Source organism: Staurois parvus, unplaced genomic scaffold, assembly GCF_062004578.1.
Source record: "Staurois parvus isolate SC_StPar_1 unplaced genomic scaffold, SC_StPar_1.0 ptg000656l, whole genome shotgun sequence".
Lineage (NCBI taxonomy): Eukaryota > Metazoa > Chordata > Amphibia > Anura > Ranidae > Staurois > Staurois parvus.
In genome coordinates, this window is record NW_028318452.1 from 1,668,607 (window position 1) to 1,684,068 (window position 15,462).

General features: G+C 41.9%; 1 pseudogene across 1 annotated transcript in view; it reads right to left on the reverse strand.

Moving 5' to 3' along the window:
* Positions 1 to 5,541: 5,541 nt before the first annotated feature.
* LOC149448813 (uncharacterized) overlaps positions 5,542 to 15,462 on the reverse strand; it is a 63,738-nt pseudogene continuing 53,817 nt past the window's right edge. Inside the window, exons 9-13 of the transcript XR_016315485.1 lie at positions 14,036 to 14,107; positions 12,954 to 13,010; positions 12,087 to 12,151; positions 11,349 to 11,400; positions 5,542 to 10,467 (exon numbers count right to left, since the gene is read on the reverse strand). The product of XR_016315485.1 is annotated as an uncharacterized LOC149448813 (transcript). The remainder of the gene's footprint in view (positions 10,468 to 11,348; positions 11,401 to 12,086; positions 12,152 to 12,953; positions 13,011 to 14,035; positions 14,108 to 15,462) is intronic.

The window sequence follows — 15,462 nt, forward strand, 5'->3', positions numbered from 1 at the left end:
TAGTTTACCATACCTAGGAATGATCTCAATTCTTTAAGGTTAGTAGGGACTTTACAGTTCAGAACCGCCTCAACTTTCTTCTTTTGTGGGTTCAAACCTTCAGCAGTAACTTCATGGCCTAGGAAGTTTACCTTCGTGCGACACCACTGGGCTTTTTGTAAGGACAGTTTAACTCCTGCTGCTTTTAATTGGCCCAGGACATGCCGAAGTTCTGTAATATGTTTGGTCATATCTGTACTTTTGATCAGGATATCGTCCACATATGCCAACGTCCCCCTTTCGAAGGCGTCTGGCATGGCCTTGTGCATGAACACAGCAAATTCATGTCCGGAATTTATGAATCCGAAAGGCATTCGTACCCAACAATATTGTCGATTCCCAAAACTGAAGGCCAGTTTGTATTGGTCTTCCTCACTCACCTTTATGGTCCAATACCCCTGTGCACAATCTAAAGCTGTGAAAACTTGGGATCCTTGGAGCTGGGCGAGACACTGGTCTATGTATGGGACAGGCCATCCTGACATGTACACACGTTTGTTTAGCTGACGGAGATCAGCGCACAAACGCCATTGTCCATTGGGTTTTAAGATACCCAGGATCGGGTGGTTGTAGGAGCTGTGGATGGGCCTAATTATACCCCTTTCATGTAACTTCCTGATAATCTCAGCTAGAGATTCATAGGAAGCTAATGGTAACCTATACTGTCTTACGAATACTGGTGGGGCATCTGGATCTGTTTGGATCCTAGCGATGTGTAGGTCAGTAGTCCCACAATCGTAAGAATCCTTGGCAAAGATCTCTTGGAATTCAAGGAGAAGCTCTCGGAGCAATTGTCGGTCGAGATCACTGGCACACGCGTCGGCGAGGGCCACCATCTCTTCCACTAACTCCTTGAATCCAGGAAAGCTTTCCGGCTGACCTATCTCATATGCCTCTTCAAGTTTCGTGGTGAGGTCATTGGGTATGTGATGTGTGTGTGTGTTCTCCTGCCATCCAGGTTCTTTGGGGTACTCTTGTTCTTTGATTGGGTGATCAAAGACAATTGATGTCTCTTCGATTCGACAGGTGCCATCTTTAGAATCGAATGGATAAATGGACTCTATGGTGAAAATACCCTCTGGTAATGAATGGAATGTTTGTTCAATTAATTGTTCCTCCGACAAATATTCATCGGGGATGAGTCCAATCACCTGGTTAGTAACCCCAAAGGTATAATATTCAGTCTCTACCGCTAGACCAATAAGGGTCTCTTTGGGTAAGACGATGTCCTGATTGGACAGATTATGTACGTAAATGTACATCGGGGATTGATGTGTGTTGACTAGGGGCGTGTGTGTAATGTTCAGTCCCTCCCCCTGCATTTTATGGGAGAGGCATACTAATGCATCTGACCCCTTCAGTCTATGTCCCTTTTTAACTTGGATGGGGAGTATGAAATTATTTATGCCCTTAGGAATTGTAATCTTTTGGGCTACCTGGACTTTAACAGCATAAGGCATCTGTTGCTGGGATTTTAAAGCTAAGTCCAGATTTTGGTATTTTTCGGGGTCCCCCTTTAGTCGACTCCATAAACAGTCATTAATTAGGTCGACTTGCATTGCAAAGCGATGTAATATATCGTTGCCAAAATAAATTTTAGTTTGGGGATTATCCAAGACTAGGAACACATGGGTGGCTGTTTTGTTTCCTACAGTGACGTTTAAGAGACACCTAGCCATTGAATTGTGATCATCAGAGTCATCAAGGGAGTCTGAAATCCAATGACGCTGAGGTGTGGAGAAACGGATCATTTCCATTTCGGTCAGGTGTTTTATCAACCCATGGCTTACAAAGCTGTGTTCCTGTCTCAAATCTAGTTTGGCATATTTTGACCTATTAAGACCATTTATCCGGATGGGGATAAACAAATCGCTGTTAACCCTTTCAATACCTGTCAAGAATTGGGTGTGATCTCCCCCTTTTCTTGGTTTATCCTCCTGATGAAAAGATATCGTAAGGATGTCATCTTGGAGGGAAATATCTTTTATTTTATCTTGGGGAATTCTAAAAATGTGTTCCTCATCTCTTCTGATAGGGTTATGGTCATCAGGTTTGATAACCGTTACATCAGGAAGTTGGCTGTTCCTGAAATGGATTTCTAATGATCCAGGCCTTTCTTCCACCAGGTGGCAGTGTTGTCGGGAATGGGGAGTTTTAAGTTTCCCATATTTAATCGGGGTATTTACCTGTGACCACAGTACTTGGTTCACACAGTCAACTATGGTGTTCAGCCTTTTTAGGAAGTCCATCCCAATTATCATGTGGTGCCGGGAGATGCTGGCAATGATGATGGGGTGTCTCAGTTCCTTATTACCCAGTTTCAGTTTAAGCCAGGCGGTACCCATGACCTGTAAAGGGTCTCCACCTACACCAATCAATGAGCTGTCAAAGCTTTTAAGTCTCGGCTTGGTGGGCATGACATTCGCCACTTTGTCAAAGTGTTCCTGTGACATGATGGTTGCTTGGGATCCAGTGTCTATTAAGCCGACAATCGAAAGATCACTGGCATCCTGCACCTGCACCGTGGCATAATATCTCCCATCAGATTCAGTCAGCTCACACATGAAATTAGTGTGGTTGAAGATCTGTGGGCCCTTCAATAACATGTGACTGGCTCTTATCTCACCGCATGTGGTGGACACATTACCCTTATCCTCCCTGGTGGGATTCTTGGACTGTCTCAAGACAGAAGCACAACTAGAAGTTGGTGCTCCGTCTGGCTTGTCAATCCTGATGACTTCCGATGCCGCGACTATATTAGGGGCAATAGATGGACACTGAAAAGCAGGAGAATCGTTAATAACCAACAAATGGTCCCCCTTTGCCTGAGAACTAGCTTCTCCATTAGTAGGCGTGTCAGGGACGGGGCACACATCTCCTGTCATTTGACTCAGTGTCCTCCCCTGTTGGTTTAAGGCTTGGTTGCCTGTTAATTCTGTGACCCTTGGTTGGTCACAGGAGCTGCTCCTAAAAAAGGATTGGATGGAAATTGAGTGACAAGCCTGTCCATTTGTTCAGCCATTTTGCTGACCTGTGCCTCTATTTGTCCAATACGCTCAGAGGAGTCATTCTGTTGATTCTCCCTTTTCCTATACTTGCGCTTGTATTTTGGACGAGACTGGTAATGAGACTCAGAGTCAGAACTACTGCTCTGGTCCCGACGCCATTGTTCTCTCTGAGGTTTTGGGGTCTCCCTGTTATTAAAGGGAGCCTGGGGTACTGTATCCCCCCTTTGAGCCTGAGGGTGTTCTTGGCGTGGAGGAAATCTTTGGAAATCGGAGTTTTTATTAAAATTGGGATTCTTATTGTAATTATGGTTCCTGTTGAAATTGGGGTTCCCATAAAAATTCCCATGTTGGTTTTGGCGAGGATAATAGAACCTCTGAGGATACCATTGCCTCCTTTGATTTTCATCACTGTACTGACCCTTACCATACTTTTTATTCTTCTCACTTCCACTACCGTAGTTCCCTGGCTTTTGTCTATCCTTTCTCACCCACTGGTTTTGGGGTGCAAAGTTTTGGACCTCCTTCACTTGCTGGGTTTGAGGTACAAATCTAGGGGAACCATTGGTTTTACCCCCACGGACTACTTCCGCATATGATTTCTTCTCTGCCTGCAAATTTGGATTTGGAGGGGAAACGGTAGTGGCTGCTACTATCTTGGGGCTATTTTTAGGTTCTCTTTTTATCCCGCCCTCACTGGACTGTTGGATCGAGAATAAATAGTCACTCTCTCTCACCAACCAATCAAGAGAGCATCCCTTTCTGTAATCCTTTGCAAGTCCCAATTTTATGTAAGCAGGTAATGCTTCATAGAATAGTGTCCTGAATTCTGGCTGGTTAGGATTGGGATCCTTTTCAGCCAGGAAATAGGCATTTCTGAGGACAGCCAGAAATTCTGCAGGGCTTTGGTGAGGACCACACTTTAAATTGTAGGCCGCAGCCTTGGCAGAGGTTACGGTTTTATAAGGCCCAAATTCCATGTGGCACTTATGTTTAACCTCTCTCCAGGACTGATTGGAATAGGCCCTCAAGGTCTCAAAGAATTGCCGGTATTTCTCCTCAAACACCCATGGCAGCAATTCTATTTTGGTGTGGTCATCTCTAATGCCCAGAATCTCTAACGTCTGTTCATATGTTTTCATGTGTTCGGTGATTTCAAGGGACCCTTTCTTAGAAAACATAGGAACAGTGTCCTTCAGGAACTTAATGACCTTTGGGGTGTCATATCTCCTGAATGACCCCTGGGATTTCCCTTCCTGCCTATATGAAACCTCATATCTTTCTTCAGAGCGCTCTGGAGTGTATCTTGAAAGCTTAGGAGGTGACCTATATTCTGACCCTGACTCACTATCAGATACTTCGCTGTGATGCGGGTATCTCCGCTCATCAGCCTCTGGCTTGACTGGGTTAGTCCGTCTTTGGACCCCAGAATTTATTTGGGCCGTCAACCTTATAATCTGCTCCTCCAGAGTTTTCTGCTCAGATTTTATCAAGGTAAGTTCTGACTGGTCATGCTTATCCCCTGGGTGAACTTTAATTTTGACAGGAGATAACCTCTCTGATCTGAAGTACTTCACCTCATCTTTTAAGTCCTGATACTTCTCTTGAAGTTGTTTTAATTCCTGAAAGTTTCTTTCATATAGGTCCTGAGCACTTCGAAAGTCTCCGACCAATCTATCATAATGTTTCTCGGATTCGTCTAAACGAACACCGGCATGACCAAGCTTCCCTTTCAAAGACTCAATGTCCTGATTTTTGCTTTCTAACAAGAGGCGGGCCTCTGACAACTCTTCCCTTAGAATCCTGGTCTGCTGGGCAGCTCCAGCGGTCATGAACCATAACATGGGCCAAGCTTCTAGGAGAAGTCTGTCACGGCCCCTATCACTTTCTGCTCCAGCAAATGCCATTAAAAACCCAACAACCTGGCCCTTTTGGTTAAACAGGTCCTCAAAGGTGCCCATGGCCTGCTCTGTCTCTTCATCCACAAATTCATTATTGCTATCCCCCAAATTCAATTTCTTGCGGAGATAATTTATTACTTCATTTTCAACATACTTCTGCCAAGCACCGGCAGCTTTCCGAGCTGGCTTCATAACTTCCTGCTCAATGCCTTGAGCCGCCATATTTTCCTCGTTATGCTTGGAAGAGGTGGATCCGTGATTACTGGATGCCATTTTGATACAAAATATATGTTTGATAAAGTGTACAAATATACAATCACCAGTGCGTTTTGTGTTATGGTACGATTTCTATGGCTCTCAGCAGCGCCTCCAAATTTATGTTGTGGTGGTTTATGTAAGGATATATATTATTTATAAAGGGCGTGTCCCTTTCCCTTAGATGAAATATTACAGTGCCTCCAGCCGTTAAAATACGGCAAATATTTAGTAAACCAATAATTTGGACACCTTGATAATTTGATCACCACTTATTATTATACCTTGAATTCTTTTAGCCAATATGATTTCGTACCATACACACAAAATTTGCCTTATAATAGATAAATATAAAAATTTATTTATGTACAAAAATTATATATATATTAACACAAAACACAAAAGACTGGTGATAAATGAATATTGGTACACACAATCAAAAATATATCCTACCAATGTAAGACACACTAATAATGTCTCTAACTAATTACATCAATCACAAATTTAGATGATATGATATTTATTAAATTTATTAATAATTAATAATTTCGAATATCTCAAAGGTTATATTCTTACATGCCGTGGCCATAGGCTTGCAAGAAGTAAGCCCTTGATATATGATACTCTGGTTATTAATATTCAATAAATTATGAAATATGGAAAAATTTATAATATGGCAATAAACAATTTTTTTTAACAGTAACACAGTATCTGACTACATATATCTAACTATCCAATATTGTTGTAATACACTAAGGTAATTTTATGATTCTACACAACAGAGAAAGTAATTAATACAAATCAAATAAACATCTCACCACACCCGGACGTCAGACTAGGCAACTCTCCCGTGGATTTAGCTGGCAGTGGAACGCCTTTAGACTGATATATAGGCAAGTGAGAGATTCAATAGGGGAGAATGTAGGAAGTTATAAGTTTAGAGGTTTAAAGTTTTAGGAAGTTTGAAAAGATGGAAGAGTAGTTATTTCAGCAGAGATCTTCTTCAGATGTCAGGTCTTTCCATGAGGTCTTATGAGGGTTCTTCTTTTTCATGAGGTTTTTTTTTTTCTTATGTTACAGCACATGGGCTTTTTATATCCACTAGTCCATTGTTCTAAGATACCTTCCCACCAGGCTTCCTGATTGGCTAGTTGAGAAATGTGTGTACATAAGCTATTTCTCACCTGCCCGCCAGGTGGCGGTCATGTATCACAGAACAATGTGAGCATTTGAGATGACTCATACCTTGGGTGGAATCTTCAGGTAATTTCAGGAATAAAATATACGGCTCTATCCAGATATAGCAGTGATCATACCTATGATATTCTAAATAGGGACCATGGAATATAGGTGTATATTCGGTTATTCCTCCTTGAAGTATCATCCTGTTTGTTTCCTGATAAGACATGTAACTAATGCTAGTTTATAATACATCTTACTTCCCATCATCTCAATACTCAAGTTAGTGATATATAGTTCCCATTGCTGAGTATTTAGTGGTGTTTAAAGTCTATGACATCTTATTCATAATCTGTTTTTGTAGTACATTTTTGTAATGATATACAGTGAACTTTTAAACTTAAATGTCCTGAATTTCACCCCTTGGTTTCAGCATCAACATTTCCTCTGTTGTAGGGAAAAAATCTCTGTTTGCCTAGCCCTTGTATCGGACTCATAGTAAACAATTGTTAATGCTTTCACCCTTGGTGAACAATAGTAGATAGTAATAGTTTCAGAGGTTTGTTGGTTCATCACACTCTACAGGTTTTGGTTAAGCTTCCAAACAGTTGAGTTCCCGTCTCATTATTGTTGAAATGTTTACAAGTCAGAGTCCTATGTGTTTGACTTTCTGTAGATGCATTCTTCTCACTTCCATATACAAATAGTCCTTGTTGACAGTTCAAACATCCCATTGTCTTGGAAAAGTCTTAATTCCCTGTTCTCTTCATTTCTTTAACTAGAATTCTTGAAGGTTTAACCAAGACAAAATTAACTCTTAACATCCGGTTCTGCTGAGCTGTTGGCTATATAACATTATGTCTTGATAAAAGTCATATTTTTGACATGATTCCAAAAGCCCACAACAGTACATAGTCACTGGCAGTGACTCTACCTTTCAAGGTGATGATGGGGCCTTCAGAATACCAAGATATTGCGTCCCCCCAAAACCATGATAGCGGCACCACCATGCTTTACCATTTACAGAAGACGGTGCTCGTCGTAAGCTTGAGACAGGGTTTGCCACACATAAACACGTCTGGTGGTTGGAAACAGTGTGAAGCTCGACTGTCAGGGCTCCCGGGTATGACCAGAGGTATGTGACTGACGCAGGGAAACGCAGACTTCAGATATGTTATAAACAATGTAATTTATTAACACTAACAATACAAACATAAACGCAGTGCAATACTAAAACATAACACAGTGCAAACAAACCAAACCAACCACTCACAGATAACAGTACATACAATGCAAGCGTCGTCAGGCAGGCCGGGTCAATATCAATCGGGCAGGTAGGTACAGGGGGAGCAAGCGGAGAATGGTCGGGGTCACAAGCCAGGTTCAGCAGGTAGCGGGCAGCGTGGTACAGAGGGTCAGGCAGAGGAGAATGGTCAGACAAGCCAGGGATCAGGAGCAGGAGAAGGGTCAGACAAGCCAGGGATCAGAGCAGGGTCAGCAGAGAATCAGACAGGAACAGGAACAGGAAACAGGGCCCAGGAGAAACACACACCAAGGCCGAGTCTGCAGGTCTGAATGTCCCTTAAATACACCAGTATAATTAGTTCCAGGTGTTTGACTGGCTGCAAGGTTGAGTCTCTGATTGCTGGGAGCACCCGCTGGCCAGCCCTGGTACTGCAGCTCATAAGGCAGGTGAGTCCCACTATTGCTGGCCAGTCCATTCCTGACATCGACTCAGTGGAGCATATTACAGTTTTCCATTGATCGATAGTCCACGATTTATGGGTGCTGCCCATAAATAAGACTGAAAAATGTTGAAAAAAAAAACCCATTTCACTGATGTGCTTGACGAAGCTGCACTGATATGCTGGACTGATGGGCACCGATAAGCAGCACGGAAGGGCACTGACTGATGGGCAGCACTGCTGGGTACTTTGGGGCTGCACTGATCATCAGTGCCCTGATGATCAGTGTAGATGTCTCCTTTGACAATTGCTGGCTATCGGCAGTACTTTCCTCATGCTGTGACAGAGTGATGAAAGTACTGTCGATAACCGTCTACTGTATTTACATGGTGATCAGCTGTGACTGGACACAGCTGATCACGTGGTAAACGGCAGCTGTGATTGGCATTTTACTATGACATGTGATCAGCTGTGTCCAAAAGCACACCATGATCACAGATACATCGGATGCACGCGGCTGGGGGTGCATTGGGGAAGACGTCATGACTCCCTCCCAGAACTAGATGACCACGCTGTAGCAGTCAGACTATAGTGCGGTCAAGAAGTGGTTAATATTTGTCACTAGTGGTTTTGCAATTGCAGCTAACCTGTGAATGTTTTGCTTATGGAGTTCCCTCCGCAGTTTGTGTGGACACAGGCTAGTGTTTTCGGGTAGTGTTTCCATATTTTTGTCCAACCCCTGTATAATAGTAATCAAAGCAGGAGAGGGCAAGGTTTACCCATCAAGCTACTGTAAGGGTAGAAAAAAAAAACATTCTAGGTACTGTTACATCTCCATAAGTGCTGTGCTGCTTTTAATCATACATTTGCTGGAAAGGGGTATCTTTAACTGGTTTGCTTTGCTGAATAAAAGGCTTAGACCACCTTTTGAAACTTTGTTCGTAGTTCTCACTGAACTTTGAGGGCTCTGAAGAGTACCCACCTAATCCATTGATACTTCTTCCAGTTTTCAGACAGAAAGCCCATACAGAGAGGTACGGACATGAAAGCTGGAAGACATACTTGAAATGCTTTGCAGGCTCCTGGGGGGAAAATAAATAAAATGCACACTTTTTTCTGCAAAAATATATGCATTTATTATTTTTTCTCCAAAAGGTGAACTTAGCCTTTAAGCCATTCATGCTGAGTGTACACAGAGTATATGCCTCACAGAAGTGGACCCTGTGGGGAGACATATATGCATAATTGTGTTTGTGCAGCAGGCTCCTAGCACAGAGAGCAGGCTCTCACCAAGGCCCTCATAATAACAATCAGAAACCCTGGTTCCTGATCACCCGTTCAGCCTACCTCAAGTTTTTTTGATTTTTGTGTTTGGAGGGAAAAAAAAAAAAGTACATTGTATTTTTTTGCCCCTTGCTAGAAGAGAAAGGGTAAACAAAGCAGTGTGTTAAAAGGTTAAGTTCACCTTTTGGAGCAGGCTTACTTGTTCCAACTGTTTTGGGGGGGGGACGACGACGTTTATGTAACATGTTCCCACAGATTCAGCTGCTGCCCAATGGAGAAATTTCCCCTACTAGCAGTCAGTTTTTTAAATCAGCGTGAGTGAACTACAAATCCCAATATCCTTTGCGGATGTCGGCTTATAGCTCTCAATGAACTAGCACGCCGCTGTGGAGTGACATAGTAGTTCAGTCTGTCAGTATTAAACTGACAATCTGCTGAAGATCTTTTTTTTTTTTTTTTTAAATAAAAACAAAACAATTAAGATGAAATTTTTTTTTTAAATTTAGTGTTCGTGGTAGGTAGAATAAAAAAGAAGCAATATGTTCACTATTGTTTCTGGGCTATACTATGGGTACAAACATCAAATAATACACATACGTGGTATCTTTGCAATTTTCAGAAGCCAAATTTATTTTGGGTTGTTCTTTGGCAGTAGGTTATGGTAACAGCATGAATAATACAGCTAAATTAAAAACCTCTTACCCTCCACCGTACGCGCTCCCCTACCCGCAGCAAGGAGATGTCAATCACTGGGTCCCGACTGGTACTTGGCGATCATCGGGGAAAGCCAACAGGGGAGAGACCTGTGTGTAAACAACACAGGTCTCTCTCCTTTCAGCATAGACATGCTGTTTTTCATCTCTCTGCCCAGCAGAGGGATACAAAACAGCATGTCTCCCTAGTAAACCACAGCACAGTGCACACAGTAAAAACACACTGCACACAGTTAACCTTTTGATTGACCCAGATGTCAACCCCTTCCTGTCCAGTGTCATTAATACAGTGTCAGTGCTTTTGTATTAGCACTGATCACTGTATTAGTGTCACTGGGGATGTCAGTGGCAGTTAGTCAGTTCCCACCCAGTGTCAGAATGCCCGCCACAGTTCCGCTACAAGTCGCTGATAAAAAGAAAAGGAAAAAAAGGAAAAAAGACAAAGACGAAAAGAAAAAGGAAAGAAAGAAAATAAAAATTCCAGTATATATACTGATATTTGCAGACACTATAACTTTCATGTAAATCAATGTACATGTATTGGGATTTTAAAAATGGCCTGGTCAGGAAGGGGGGGGGGGTAAATTCTCTACAGAGCAAGTGGTTGAAAAGAAAAAAAAAATATGTATATTTGAGTCAGTGTTCATTTGATGATGATGTTTTTGTTTTACTTGTCAGGTTGATATAACTGAAAGCTCATCCCTTGATCTGCAGGTGATTGAAACAGAATACAGTAACTGCAAATGTAACAGTGTTACTTGGTTATCTCTATCTCAGTCTGAGCCAAGGTTTATAAACCTTGTATAAACCTTTATAAACGCTGTGTCAGAATCCATATTTGACAGCAGTAGCTTTTGCAACTATTTATACAACTCCTCCCAGCTATCATTTTTACAGTTGAGATTTATGGCAAATGCAAGGGCTGAGCTGCAGAAGATAAACTGGACTACTGATTACTTTTCTTCTGGGAGTGTGTAGTGTGTCCAGTATCCACAACTGGTTAACATTATGCTAGCACCAAGCTTGAGATACCTGGGTGAGATGTCTACAGTAAATAAACCCACTCAAGGTGGAGATGAGAAAAAAAAAAAAAATACTCACACATCAACGGTATGCGATATTATGCATATGAATTGAACACTTTGAAGTTTTTACAAATTCTTTATGGAAATAAACACTGTTGAAGTAACTCAGTTTAGTAAATGGACTCCAAGTATCTCAGCTGATCTGCCAGCTTCTGCAAGTGCAGCTTAACAGAAAGGTAACTTAAGGCTGGTCACAACGTACCCATTCTTTTCTCTCTTATTTCAATAAGTTGCTTCTCCATAGCCTGAGATTCCTGTAAAAATACACCATTTTAAGAAATCATATCCAGTGTGTTCATTTGTGCCCCAAGAAACAGCATTTTTATTTTAAAAATATTGTGCGCACCGGAGTCTGACCTATTACATTCAGAAGAGTTCTCCCTATGGTTTTTTTTTTGCCAGAACTGGTTATTTTTTGATAAACACTCGAAAAAATAGGTCCTACACAACCTGCTCTCCTCCATAGGCCCCATGCCTGGATACAGATAGTATGTAATCTTTCACAGTTTTCAAGGCTGCAAAAACACTAAAACTTCTATTTAGCGGCCTTAACTTGTTATCCTGAGGACAACTGCAGAGGTTCTAAATATTTTTTATATGTTCATTAAGACTCGATCACTCCTGTCAGCAAGGACAAATATCAATAGGTTTCCAACTTCACAGGAACTGCGTGTTCACGATTATGCCACTGGTGTACAGGACTAGTGATTAGTAAGTTAACTAATCAAGAACATCAGTGAACCGAATATGGTTTTCTATCACATGTACACTTATCATGCAGTTCATGTATCGCTGGTGTGGTTTTCCACAGGCTAGATCTGCAGGAAACTATTCAGCTCAATAAAAACAAACTGGCAATATTGATTTGTCACTAGATATGACTGGAGGAAGTTAAAGTCCACTTCCTGAGCCTCGTGTAGACCAAACTGGAATAACTTACCCTCTGTTCCTTAAGTATCAGAGACGCAATAGTCCAAACTGTGATTCATGATTTTTGTTATTGCCCTGAAATAAAATCAAACATCCACTCACTGACATTAAGAATTTTTAACAAAGAAAATCCTACGTTTGTCACTTCTACGAATTATCTTCAGCTATTGCTTGTCCATAATGTCAGCTCTGACCTAACCTCATTCCCATTTATAGGTGGTCAAATTATTTAACAGATGGTACGGATGTCCTGACTCACATTATCCCTAGTACATGAAGATCAGGAACGTGCCCTTCCATTTCTAGCACTAGGCCTCAACCTTGTCATTCAGCTACCAAATAGGCTTCTCCTGCTCAGAGAATTTTTGGCATTTGGCAATTGAATGTGAAGTGTTAAGGCTTAAACCCACAAACGTTTAAGGTTTTTATTAACTGGGGTGATAGAGGTATTTGATAAGCCTCCACCACTAAACATAAATCCAAGGTAAAAGCTCTGTCGTGTTAAAGTCTGCCAGCACCCTTTTATACACTAATAAATCATCATCAGATGGGCTCCCTCTCTGGTCAATAGGAATGAGTGAAAGGCAGAAATCAGTGGACAATTGACAATTTCAGGAAGTGAAGTTTTCCACTTATGTGCAGATATGGGCAGGCACCTCTAAGTACATGCGTGTTATATCTGATAGAAGTTTGCTTTCGGTTTTCTTGATAGGGTTGCTTTAAAGCAGGCTGCAGGTTTTAAAGGACCATGCTGAAAAGCTCATTGTTTTGAATTCACAAAACCCATAATCATAAATTTAATAAAATGTGTGAATTTATTAAGAAACTGCAGTATGTGCACAAAACTAATAACCGGGAAGTCACAATGATAACTTACTCAGAATCTGCATTTTTCTCCAGGAACTTGTTCTGAATGCTGTAGAATACCTGCATTCTTGTATGCATACAAGATAAAGAAAAATAATCAATGCAGTTCTATGTGAAATTATTTGAAATTCGATGTACAAGAATACAGATTATAAAATATTACTAAATCGCCAAATGTATTTGTAACCTGCCATATACTGTATATACACACATATGACTGGTCACTAGTTAACACCTGGCAACACCATGTTGTTCTATACATTTTAATGGTTTTACAAGTTTGGTATACAAAAGAGAATCTAAGCAATAACTTTTCAATACAAGAGATATACAATATTAAAAAGAGAAGTAGGGGTGTTTTTTTTCCCTTTTTGCCCAATTATACTTACCTAAGTGGATGCAACATCAGTCCCCTGCAGGCTGTAAGTGTGAGACCTCAGCGACCACATGACCACTGTCAGTCTCCACTGTCTGCTCTGCCCCCACCCCCTCAAACTCACTAGAGCACTGGGCTGTGGAGGGGGAGGGAGCAGCTAGCTCGCTGAGAAGCTGATCCAGGTGCTGCTCCAGAGTCTGGGGTTGATCCCGACTTTAAAGTTGGGTTCTTTCACCCAGCCTGAAATGGCTGAGTGATGTGAGACCACTGTCATCTGAAACCGGGTCAAAGGAACGAACTGTACTTCTGTGATCCACACGAGAAGTACAGTCAAAAAAGCTTTGGCTGTACTTCTCCTTTTATGTTTCAATTTAACCAATACAGGTCAAAGTAGTAACTGCCCATGATAACTATGGGGTTTTACCGCCCCCCCAAACCACAAGTGTGAACAAGCCCTTACTTTAGCCCCCAATACAGCTGCTTTCACACTGATGCGCTGCAGTTTACCAGCACTGCAGGTGCAGAGCAATGCAAACGCTTTGCCATAGACTTCTGTTATATCTTGAGAGTGGTGCACTTTCTGAAAGCACATCAAAACTCCTGCATTCAGTTTGAGGTCAGAAGCCACATGTGCCCCGTAGGCCACGGGCTGAGCACCTCAGCTATAAGTTCTTTAAAGAAGAATAACAGTGAACATGAAGAGGAGCTGGTCTTACCTTTGCAATAATAGTGACTTACTGTAATATGAAACTTTGACATTTTCAATTCCCAGAACCAGTTGTCGAACGCTGTCAAAGAAACGTTAATGATTAGATTCTTTGGAAAACATACTTCCCACCAACACAAAAGCCTGGAATATACCACAACAGATGGCTTGTAGTTCTCAATGGACAAGTAGGCTGATCAGTGCACATGTACTCCACTGAATCTTCCTCCAGCTTTCTGACAGCCTGTATGGCGGAAGGGCTGAGAGCTGGAGAGGGAGTTTGCAGGAGCCTGACATGGCACAGATCATGGGTGTAATACTTTGCAGGCTCCTGTGCAAGAAAAAAAAATAAATGCAAACTTTTTCATCTGCAATGTATGTATGCATGTATTTATTTTTTACTTAAAAAGGTGAACAAAGCCTTTAAAGTGTTTCTAAACCCAGGACCCTACATTCACTATACCTGGTCTCCCACAGTACACAGAACATGGAAGTGCAATTATTTTAGTAAATATAAATGCTAAATACCTTTTCGGATTAGCAGATGGAGCTGTCTTGTGACTTCTATCAGTGTCCAGCAGAGCACATGTGAAAGCTAATTTAATTTTGCTCTAGGTGGATGCAGAACCCCTGACCTCTCTCTGGACAGTGCTCATTGGCCCTGTGCTAATCACATGCACTCTCCCAAGAAGGAAAAAAAAACAAAAAAACACTAACTCCTCACTAGCAATACACACCAAACTGACCATATGCAGAGTGACATGCTGCAATTGCTTACCTATCTCTGAAAATGTCTCTTGCCTGGTGGTAGCTTTAATTACGATTTTTTTGTTTCACAAGTGTTAAAAGTTGAAAGTGTGCCCATTTGGGGCAGTTGTGAGAGACATTATGTACAAGAGAAGTGCACAGGTTATGACAGTAGGCAGTATGTGCAGGACAGGAGCACAAAGGGTATGACGGCAGGCAGTATGCGCAGGGGAGATGTGGGTGGCATGACAGCGGACAGTATGTACTGGAGAGGAGTGCAAAGGGTATGACAGCAGGTAGTATGTACAGGCATGCAGGGCAGGGAGTATGAAGGTGGGCAGCATGAGCAGGAGAGGAGTGCGAATGTTGGAACAGCAGGCAATATTTTCAGGAGAAAAGTGCAGAAGTCATTGTGATGAACACAGTGCCCGACCCCTGCCCTTCTCACCAACTCTGACAACGGACCAGCCATTGTCACACTGCACTGTCACTCGTGTAATAATTCCATTCTCCGCTGCACCCTGCACAAAGATTTTCCAGCTTGCAGGACCACAATCTATGTGATGGGGGGCACAGTCTCTGATGGGGGTGCTGCTTATGATGGAGTGCGGCTTTGAATGAGTGCAGAGCAGTTAAACACAGCACTTTAATTATGCCTTCTCTACTTTCACAGGTAACTGCATTTATCTG